Source organism: Acomys russatus, chromosome 21 (genome assembly GCF_903995435.1).
Source record: "Acomys russatus chromosome 21, mAcoRus1.1, whole genome shotgun sequence".
NCBI lineage: Eukaryota > Metazoa > Chordata > Mammalia > Rodentia > Muridae > Acomys > Acomys russatus.
In genome coordinates this window covers 5,869,016-5,881,195 of record NC_067157.1, presented here as the reverse complement: position 1 = coordinate 5,881,195, position 12,180 = coordinate 5,869,016, and the positions used below count along the sequence as shown (strand labels likewise).

General features: G+C 38.6%; 1 pseudogene; it reads right to left on the bottom strand.

Annotated features, from left to right (window-relative positions):
- Positions 1-7,845: 7,845 nt before the first annotated feature.
- The window catches only part of LOC127204916 (diazepam-binding inhibitor-like 5), a 41,207-nt pseudogene continuing 36,872 nt past the window's right edge, over positions 7,846-12,180 (bottom strand).

Below are 12,180 nucleotides of genomic sequence, written 5' to 3'. Positions count from 1 at the left end.
TCTTAATTATGAAGGGAGAATCCAGAGTTCAAAGGAACTTTCCAAAAAGGAAAACAAAAGCCAAGCAACTTGGGTTTTTCATTATGCAAACTTATATATTTTGGATTATTAAGTTCATATACAAATATTCTTTTAACAGAAAATAAAATAAAATTATTACACAAAATTCACACATTTGAATAATGCTTGGGTCTTGTTTGCTTTGCTGTTCTGGAACCAGGACCTAGCACAAATCACTACCACTAAGCTACATGCTTACAGGTTAAGTACAAGTTCAATTTTTCTATTTCCTTGTCTTTCCTTTGGTTGTTGAAGAGAGGGTATCCCTCTGTAGTTATCTTCTTGACTCAGTCTGCTGGGATTACAAATATATCAGAACATTCTTCCAAATTAAGAGTTAGTAGACAGAACTAGGTTTTGAAATGGATTACAGTCAATCCATACACTATTTATTGATTGACAGCAGCTGGAATTGGACAGGTAAATGTTATACGCAATTAATTAAAATTCAAATGTTCATTTTTTTACATTTTCAAAAGAAAATAATTTAAATGCATACATCCAACAGTAGTATCAAAGAACAGCTACTTACATTTTATATATGGGTATTTTTGTATAATAGTCTGATTTCCTAAAATATTTTATAGAATGGCATATTAACTCTTATTAAAATTGACTTAGAACTAAAATCATGGAATACATTTTTCTGCCAACTGTTCATCATTTGGACCTCCACTTGAAGTTCTTCTATGTACTCTTTACTGAATAAATGCTGCTACCATGTACTTCTGGTTTGTAATTACTGTAATAGCCTTGTGAAGAGATGCTCTTTCTCCCAACTTCACTAGATGTCATGGCAGCACAGACTGTGGTATATTTAGCGCGTTATGGCTCATCCTGTAGTGTTTAGTGTTTGGTTTTTGTTTGTTTTGATTTGTTTGGGTTTTTTACAGGGAGGGGATGTTTACTTTTTGAGACAGAATTTCTCTGTGTAGCCCTGGCTGTCCTGGAACTCACTCTGTAGACCAGGTTGGCCTCAAACGCAGAAGTGCCTCCCAAGTACTGAGATTAAAGCCATGTGCCACCACTACCTAGCTTTGAAACATAGTATTATAAACAATAATTTCTATAGCTGAGTTGTCAGTATGCAGAATGGCTTTTATGAAAGAAACAAAGACTTCACCAAAAAGAAAAGATTCTTTTCATAAGAAAGTAAGTTGATTATTCAACCTATAAAATTCATATATTTTTTTCAAATTTAGTTTGTTTTAACTATACAGGAGCTGAGAGTGTAGCTTAGATGGTAGGCTTTCCCTAGCGTGCATGAGCTCTTGGTTTCAATACAGAGCATGAGACATATACAGAGACATAAACATAGAGATACATACATGCACACACACATACATGCACATGCACACACATACATGCACACACACATACATGCACACACACATACATCATTTCTGTTTTAGACCTACTTACTTAGAATCATTTTGTACTATAAGCATTCCTAAACTTTATGTCTCTTATTACAATATGTAAAAGTATTTATTATATGTTGTTAAAATCCACTATGGCAATTAACTGTCTAGGAAAATTATTCTTAATTTGAATTAAGTCATTCATTCAAACACTAACAAACTGTTAACCATACTGAGTAACAAATCTTAAAAATACAAGTGTAAAACATATTACTCTGGATTTTGTTTCTTGTTATCTTTTATTCCTAATATTAATAAAAAGGGAAGCTAGCTTTATATCCCAAAAAGTGATTTAGCAATTAAGAATAATATTCACCACAAAAGGACTATTCTACAATTTTCCAACATTTTAATAGATATTAGACAAGATATTAGATTTTTTTGTTTTGTTTTGTTTTGGTTTGGTTTTGGTTTTGGTTTTTGAGACAGAGTTTCTCTGTGTATCCTTGGTTGATCTGGACTCTCTTTGTAGACCCCGCTGGCCTCAAACTCATGGATATCCGCCTACCTCTGCTTTCCAAATGCTGGGATTAAAGGTGTGTGCCACTATTGGTACTGACTAAACTGTTATAAAGATATTAATAGTAAATATTCAACCTACAGCTTATAGAAAAAATTAGTCTACTTACAGTACACCTAAATATTATTGTATCAAATAGATTTCTGAAAAGCAAAATAGGCAACAATGATTTTTCTTAATATAGCTCAGAAAAAGGTTTTAAACAAGACTAGTTAAAATCATATAGCAAGCATGTATTAACCAGAGAAAGTCTAAAGCAAAATACTTACTTACATTGACCATAACTTAAAATACAACATACACATACAAAATATTAGATGTAAAACTTTAATACTCCAGAATTTTATCAAAATGTACTTCATTCAAAATGTTCTTAGATAGTAATCTTAAAATGTTTAATAGTAGCTAAAAATCATATGTTAATTATTCACTAAAAATTTAGTTGAAAGACTAAATTTAAATCCTACCTAAAATTAGAATAAATTACCCTGTAACTCAACTAAATATCCTACTATAATTTTAACAATAACTGGACACATTATGTTGTATCTGAATTACACAAAGGTAGAAAATTTAATGTTCTAAAGATGAAGCACAAATACATTCTGTTTTACAGTTTATAAAATCTTAGGTTACTGGAATTGTAAGACAATAAAATGTTATGAAACATGTTAAAATTAAGTTGAAAACAGAGAATTTTGTTAGCTTTGAAAAAAATTGAAGTCACATTATTTTTCATATGTACAAAGTATTCAAGTTAAGTTAAAATATAAGAGGGCAATATTTATAGCATTGCTGAATCCAAAAGATGAATTTAACTTTTCAGTCATTTTGCAATCTAAAATTTTACCAGCTTCATGTCTTCAAATGCTGTAAGCAAATACTTCATTCTAGAAATAAAACTTGAGTCAACCAGCATGCTCTCAAGAGCACGTGAAGATGAAGGCCATGGCACAAATGCTAATTGCTAAGCATAACTCTTTAAACTAAATGCAAATAAAACAGTTGACTTACAATACAACTGGGACACAGCATAATGGTTTTTCTAATGCAAATGTCTTACTTTCTAACACATGAAATACCTTTATATAACTAAGCTCAAAAGTCACATTAAAAGAAGAAAAATTAGCAATGGAAGCAAAGAGAAAAATCAAGCAGTGGCAAGTTTTCTATCTTTATAAAGCTAATCACAAGATTTTGAAGGCCATGCGTGACTTTAAAATAGCTTGTTATGGAGTAAGCAAAGTGATGCCAAGTAAAATTGAATGGCTATACTTCATTACAATGTTAACTGTATTTTATTTGACATATGCTTAGTTTTAACATACATTATTAATACTTAAAATTTTATATGACCAGAGGTAGAATTAAATACCACAACCGTTAGCACATTCCAAATAGTTTGGATAAACATTATTTTTAAATCCTGGTTTAATAAAAACATTGCTTATGATTACGGAAAACGACCTAATGTCGTAATGTCAGTTATATAAAAATTAATAGCATTTTATTTGATAGAGGTGAGACCAAGACTAATTTTTTCATTGACCAATTTCTAAAATTTTAATCTATCAAAAAATATTTTAACCTTAATATGTAGTCCAGAATATTATAATGAAATGTTTGTAAAGACCTTGGGCCACTGTTGCATAAAGAGGTTATCTGAAGAACACAGAAGTAGCTGACATTCATAAATATGTAAAAGCAACACTCGTTTGAAATATCTGAACAATCTGAAATGTGTTCTTCCATCATTGGACCTAGTCATTCAACACTAGGTCTTTTTTTTTTTTTTCCTATATAATTAAGCTTTTGTTCAAACATTGGGGGGGGGACCCTAGGAACTGAATGCTTGAAAATGAGCTACATGCCCTTTGTCCTGGTTTGTCACCTTTGACCCTTAATTTGATGATCCTGCATATCAATCCATTCTATTTTTAGAAAATAATGTCAAAGTTCTACGCTAAAAATAGTACTTTCCTTGCTAAACAGTGTGTTCATTACCACAGAGCTTCTCAGGTGATTTCTGTTTGCTTCCTGTCTCACAGTGTAGGGCACAATGCATCAGTGCTCAAGCATCGAAACCCTGATGCTCCTCTTGCCTCAAACAGCAGAAATTTTCCCAAGGTGCTTAGACAATTTTAAATTCTATATTCTTTTGGAAATTGTTCATATTATTATTTCTGTCAAATTTATTTTATGGGTAGTTTATAATTTGGTATATGATAACCACACATTTTGATACTGATTTTGATGGTGTTAAAACATAAGCCTCAATCAAAACTTGCAAATAAAAATTCATATACAACCTTGCACTGCCATCAACTAAAATCAGGTTTGTTTGCGGGTTTTTTTTTTTTTTTATAGTTAATACATTGGCTGATTAAATTAGTTATAAAAGTCTGTCACCAGAATCTTGCAGCTTTCAAAAAATGAGAAAGCCTTCTAGCATCAATCCTATTGATTTAACACATATTATTCAAAATCAATTCTGAACAGTAAATGAATATACTTTCAGAATAAAATTTCTTTATCACATCTTCTGGTGATAGGCAGTTGCGTGGAAAAAACTAATTAAATGGAAATACATATAAAACACAAATATACAAATTTCTCCTTGAACCTCCACACAATTTCTGTATACAGTTTTCAGTTAGATTGGACAGGGACCAAGATGGCTGTCTTGATTCAGCACTGTGGTCAGCGACTTGATAGTCAGAAATTCAGCATAATACCATTAAGCATATGCACGGTAAGTTTTCAAAGCAATGTAATCCTACAGATCATATTCTTCACATGTATGAATAATTCAGTTTGAAGTATCTGGGTATAAAGAATTTCTATTGCTCTGTTTGGCAAGCTAGAAAGTCTTGCTTCACTTGTAGTTAATCAAAAACTATGTTTATGAAGAAAAAAACATTCCTATTAAAGAGCAAGAAAAGCAGTCATTGGTCCTAAAGTGTTTAAATACAACAGTTTCAATCACTTGACAATTTTAAAACACAAGAAAGTTCCAGTAACCCTTCCCCTAATGAAATGTTGTGATGTCCCTTTCATGGTTAGTAGCTTTAATCACGTCTCACTTGACTCACTTCCATATTCCTATTTTTCTTTTATCTTAACTGTGAACGAAGATGTTTATAAATTATCTCCTGATCAGAGCTTGGGGAAATGTGGTTATCACTTGCATTATTTTAAAAATACCAGTCCCTGCACCTAAAGAACGCTATGTATATACCTTTTATTTAGGAGCATATTTTCTCCTCTATTAATGAATTGTAAAGTACTATAGCAATTTGTTACAAAAATAAAAAAATAAAAATTAAAATTAAAAAAAAGAAAAGAAAAATGACAAGCCCAGGTAGCAATCATTCTTAAAGTTCCAAACAGGTAACACTCACTACCTCTCCTTTCATTAGAGTCAAATTTTTATCCATTTTATTTACTCAAAGTTTAGTGGGTCTGGGAACTCACATGTACAACATCCTTTTAAAATAAGTCATCCTGAAAACTAAGCACAAGCATTTGACATTTCAGCCTGCTTCATTTACAAAAACCCCCAACCCAGTATATTTTATATTGAACTTACGTTTAATATACTGTAACTGGTAATATAATCACCAGACCATTGGTTCCAAAGCCATTGCAAAGTATCTATACACAGTTCATTCATATCAGCAATCTGCACTGAATATATTAAATTCCTTAAGTGCTTAAGCTATTTCATTATCAAGCAACTATCAGCTGTTCCTAGTTGTAAATTAGTAAAGTCTAAAACTCTTATTTATGGGCACCCTTGTGTTAGAAAGCCTGTGGCAGTTAAAATCCTAAAGGGCTTTAAGAAACCAGGCACATTAGACTTCAGTAGTCAATATACATAACGAAAAATAGTATTAATTTTAATAAAAATATATATTTCTTTGAGAACTCTACCCAGTATGAACTAGGATCGTATTACTAATTTAAACGGAGAACCAATTATATCAGATTCTTTTTTATATGACTTAGCTTAAAGACTAATTTAGTTCCCCTATCAAATCTGCTCAAATACAGAGTAGGAAGATTCATCTCACAAATTTACATCTTATTAAAATTACAAAACTGGCACACATTTCCAAGTACTCAATTTTAATTGTTAAGGGTTTCCTTAAAAAGATCTGATAAGCTTGTGATATTTTATAATTGTTAGATTTTTAATTTTGTTTTACATTAATGTTCAGCTAAATGTTAAACACACAAAATTAAAACATAACTTCCTGATGGGTGAAAAAAAATTGCTTCTAGTTTTCCAGCAATGTTGTAAAAACGTTTTAAATCACTGGATTACAAGATGTTATGTCCTATCCACTCCTACAATATTTTTGACCAAAAATAAAGCCCACAATAAATACAGGAACACGATGCATTTTCTCTTGCGTTTACAATTCTAAGCATAAAAATCTGTACGGGAGAAACTACGTCTGTGAACAGTAATATTAGAGGACAACCTTTAAAACCTACATATGAGAACAAATCCATAGAAAGGAAGTCAAGGCAACAATGGCACCTGGGATTCATCCTGTTAACATGAAACAATCCAAAATGGCGACCTTACTATTACTATTTAAGATATTTGCCAATAAAAGAACTAAACACATATTGCAAGATGTTACTCGGAAACTCTTCATATTTACGAACGTTCCATTAAAAAAATAAAAATTTTCGGAGTACAAATCCTCATCATCAAGACCCCGCACCCAGTTCCCGCAGTCAATTGATGCTGCTGCCCCTCTCTCTCTCTTCCCTGGTTTTATCCTTTTCAAACACCACCGACATCTGTTTTTCTCAGTTCCCCCTCAGTCGCTGAATTCTAATGCGTGAACCGATGCCACCGAGACCGAGCGGGAAGGGTCCCCGACGCCGGCCGGTACAAAGCGGCTGGGTGTGCGGCGGCGGCGGGCACGTGCGGACGCCCCCTGGCGGGTGTCCCGCATCCCCGGCGCCCTCCCGCGCAGCCACCCCCGCCGCCCGCCGGTCCGCCCGCCCGCTCCGAGCCCGCCCGAGTCGCGGACGGCGGCGAGCCTGGGCGGCCGCGCTGACCGCACCGCGCCCACCCGCGCACCGGGCGGCCACCCCAGGTGTGAACCCGGAAGTACATGGACCGCCCGCATCTGCGGCGAGCGAGCGAGGGCTGCGGCGATCCGTTCCGCACCGCGGCGTCGCGGGACCTGTCACCCTCCCCACCCACCCCCCGCCGCGCGCTCCCGCCGAGCTCAACCACGGGCTCCGCTCGACGGTGCTCGCCGGCGACACCGGCGCCCCGCGCGCACCCCCGCCCGGGCTGCTCACCTCCGCGGCCTCATGGTCGCGCCGGCTGCGGGAAGGAGGGCGCGCGGCGTCCCCGAGCCTGTCACTTCCTCAGGGCGCCCGGGGCCGCGAGGGCCGCGAGGGCACGCGGAGTCCCCCCACCCACCCCACCCCCTACCCCGGGGCGGCTCGACAGACCGGAGCCCCAGCGTCAGGCGGAGGAGGCTCGCGCACACCTGCCCGCCGCCGCTCCGAGCCGCGTCATTGGCTGCCCGCGCCGAGCGCGCGAGATTGAACCTTCCATTCATTCCTGGGCCCGGCGTGCGCGCGCCGCCGCGACGGGACTCCTGCCCGCCTCACCCACCCACCCACCCCTCCCTCCCTCGCGCCCCCGCGCGCGCGCGCGCACCCGCCTGGGCCCGCGGTCACGCGCCCTTTCCGCCAGACCCGCTCGGCCGCGTCCCCGAGGGCTGGGGTCGCGCGCACCCGGCCCGCAGCCCCCTTGTTCTCCGCGAGGCTGCGGGGGTCGCACAGAGCACGCGCGGTGGCGGCGGCCGGCTAGCTGTCCTCCCTCAGGCTCGCGCTTGGTGCAGCGAAACTCAGTGGGTTGGCCAGCACCGAGCGGCTCCGGTTCGGGCCAGTAAGGAGAAAGTGCGTCTGACCCTCAAAGTGCGGCGTCCACCCCGTCAGGAACTCTGGGGAACCTTGGCATCCGCTGTGCCTAATAAAATGTATATTCGACCTCAAAATCGGTTAGACTTACTACTTGTCACATAAAAAGCCGTGACGTCGGTGGCCAGAAATGAGGCTGTGTGAGTGTAGCCCTGGAACAACTTCCCACACCACTGCCGTCGCTCCTGTTTTATTTCTGATAATTTCGTTCTTTCTTATCCTCGTTCCATTCTCACAGCGATGATCAGCCAGCTGCAAAAATCACACACGGATATTTAGCCGTGTGAATTGACTATTAGTTGGATGATTTTTTTCAGGCGATTAAATATTTCAACAAACAAATCCAGGTTTGTTCAAAACTAAAATTACACAGTTAAAAAAAATCAAACTAAAATTGTGAAACTCTGGAAATGACCAATAAAGGCCAACTGGCTGAATAATACTTGTCACCAAACCATTGCTATGTAAAGATGACTATATTCTCCCTTCAAATGGATTAGGATTCAGAACCCAGTTCAGCTATCTGCAGCTCTGCCTTCAAGGAAAGGGCGTTTCTAGCTTAAGGGGTGAGCTAAATCAGAAAGCTAATCAGAAGTTAAATCCTATTGTGATTCCTCTAAGAATTAGCCAGTTGGCTCCTTTGAAGGCATATCCAAGATGGCTGTCTACTTCTCCATTTAGTCAGTGGGAAACATGATTTACTTTAAAGAGACCTTTTCATTGGCAAATACATAAAGAATTTCTTACATAACTTACTGAGCAGGACAGAGAATGTGTGTGTGTGTGTGTGTGTGTGTGTGTGTGTGTGTGTCTGTGTGTGTGTGTGTCTGTGTGTGTGTCTGTGTTTTCTCCAGCATATGGAGGTCAAAGGACACCAGGCAGGGGTCAGCTCTCTCTTTATACCATGTGGGTGTCAGGAATTCAACTCATGTGTTAAGAGTGGCCACAAGCACCATCATCCTCAGATTTATCTCATCTGCTTAAGATTCTTTTAGATGCATTACTTAAAATCCTTGTAGCAATTAATTGTAGATGATGTTATACTGCTACCTACCTTGCATTATGATTTTAAATACAATTTAGAGGAAAGGATGCAGACATCGATTATTAAAAATGGAAAACAAAGGCATTAATTATGTATGTATGTATTATGTATGAAATGTGGCGTGCTGACTTAGCATTATAGTAATTTTTCTTTATGTGTGATGTCTACAAGTGATAGACATTTAGAATGAACTTTGTTTTTAAATAACTTTTAAAGCGTAGCATTTTCAGTATAATTTAGGTGTGTAAGATATGTATATGATATCTATTTAGTCTTAAGAGGATTCTGACCCAAACCAAAAAAAATGTAACAATGTAACACAGAGTTGATATCTTAAGCAGTCAACAAGCCATCATTGTGCTGCTGTCACAGAAATGAAAACTGAACAATTAAAAATTTAATGCATCGTTTCATGTTGGGTATGAGGAAAAACTGATAGTCTTTAGAATAAGGAATAGTTCAACAAGACCAAAGCCAATAAGAAGTCAGAAGACAGGACTCTGGCAATTTCTTTCTAAAAATTCAATGTTTTGAGTTCGAGTCATGGTGGTAATTTGCTTTGCTCATAGAGTGACATCTAGTAATTATTCCCAAAGATTGTCGACTCTCTTAGCTTTCCTGCAACAGTTTATATAGGAATGAAGAAGAAATAGACTGCATTGAAAACATCAGCAAGACATTTAGGAATTAGGAAACTCAGCATGTTGTACCTCTCCTGCCCTTTATTTTCTATGGCTGGCAAATAGAAAAATAAATCCCAGACACCATGTCATTTTACTAATGAATTACAATGTTGCTTTAATGTTGAAAAGCTCTGGTTTCTACATAGCTTTCCTACTCTAAAACAGTTTTAATAAGGAGGAGGAGGGTTTATGAATAATATTTTGTTGGTTATGATTACCATAACAAAGTGCTACAATCAAGGTTGCTGAAACACAGAAATCTATTGTCACACAATCATGGAAGCCAGCTGTCTGGAATAAAGTTGCACTCAGATTAATTCCCTCTGAGGGCTGTAGGGGAGCCTCCATTTCCAGCCAAGACAGCTTGCTGCAGGTGTTGCTTGGCTTGTGAATAGATTTTGCCCCTGTCATCACATCCTCTTCTCTCTGTACATGTTTGTCTCTGTTGTCTGCATTTCCTCTTTCAATACAGAAGCCAGTATGTCACATTATGACCCAGCATAACCATCTCAACTTTCTCTGCAAAGACTCTATGACCAAATAAGGCAATATACAGGTGCCGGGGTTGAGACTGCAATGCAATTTGACACAACAAAATACAACTTATAATGAACATCATGCTTATAACTGGCCAGTTTTGCTTCTTAGTTTAAAAATGAGCATATTTTATACAAAGAGCTGATTATATTTGTATAGATGTTTCCTCCATTTGTCACAGTAAAAGGAGGAACTCAAACCACAGAGGCTTGTTTTTTGTCTGTGTAACCATCGCTGATGTAAATGATCTTATTTTCAAAATTAAAAGTTAAGAGCTACCCAAACTGTAAGGTTTTTTTTTTTATTAGTGTTCCTGTATCTATAGAAGAGAAAAATGAAGAATTGGCCAGACATTTAACAGTCGTATCAGTGGATATAAAATCTCCTGTGTCCTCATAGGGAAGAATGAGGGAATATTTAAGCATAAGAGCAACCAAACACCATACTACTACTTTTATAGGAAGAAGGGACAACGAGGGGATGAATGTATGTTTATATTTGCATATTAAAACACTCAGGGGGGCTGGAGAGAGGCTCAGAGGTTAAGAGCACTGGCTGCACTTCCAGAGGTCCTGAGTTCAATTCCTAGCAACCACATGGTGGCCCACAACCATATGTAATGTAGTCTGATGCCCTCTTCTGGCCTTCAGGGGTGTATGCAGGCAGAGCACTGTCTACATAATAAATAAATAAATACATACATAAATACATAAACAAATAAATCAAACAAAACAAAACACTCAGGACACCTAAGAAATTAAAGTGTGTTTGAATGCCTGCTGGGCTGAGAGAAAGTGGGCACAGGAGCAGAACAATGTATACTTGTTACGTAGCTTTGATTTTTTTAAAAAATGATCAATTTTTTTTGTAAAAATACCAAAGTATGAGAAACGATTAATGCTACTTCTATGGAAAGTGCTTTACATATGCGTATTAGTCGCTTTTCTATCGCAGTGATAAAACACCACGACCAAAGTGAAAAGGAAGGGTTTATTTGGGCTTACAGCTCTAGAGGGATAAGAGTCCAGTTATGGCAGGAAGCTGCTGATAGGTGTGTCAGCAGGAACAGCCAAGCTGGGAGTTCACATCTTAACCAGAAGCAAGTAGCAGGAAGTAGCCTCTGAGGATGCCTGACTTTGGAACCCCCGAGCCCACCCTCAGTGATTTATTTTCTCCTGAACCTACCCAACGCCACCAACTGGGGACCAAGTTCTCAAATGTCTAGAGAACATTAACATTTCAACAACCACAGTATGTGTTTGTGATATGCGCGCTTGTGTGTACTTATGTTCACAAGTGTGTGCTATGCAGGGATACATACACGTGTGTGTGTGTGTGTTCATGAGTGTGGAGCCCTGGAATTGAGGTTGGATGTCTTCCTCAATCGCAACTAGTAGCAACTCTTAATAAACCTGGAGCTCGCTGATGCAAGCTACTGCAGGTATCCAGCTCGCCCCTAGGATGGCATCTCTGCCTCCTGAGCCCTGGGGTTACAGGCAGTCTGGCATGCCCACCCAGCTTTTTAATAAAGGCTTTGGGGGATCTGAAGTCTTGTCATCACACATGTGTAACCAGCACTTTAGCCACTAAGCCATCTTCCCCAGTCCAGGGACATATTTTTTTTTTAAGATTCCACTTTTAAAAAGTCTGCTTTCTGTTTTGCCATCCTGCTTTGTTTTGTTTTGCTGTTTTATAGATGGAGTGATCTGTAGCCCAGGTTGGTCCTAAACTCACTTGCAGCCCTGGATGGCCTTGATTGTGTATTCTTGGCCTTCTACCTTCCCAGCAAGGGAAAAAGCCAGGCACAGTGACACATGTTTATAAGCTCCACTCTGGGGACACAAGCAGATGCCTGGGGGGGGGGGGGGTGTCTTTAGCCAACCAGATCAGCCTATCTGAAGCATTCGAGGCCAGTGGGACCATATCCAAATGGAGAAAATGTAGACAGTGTTCCTG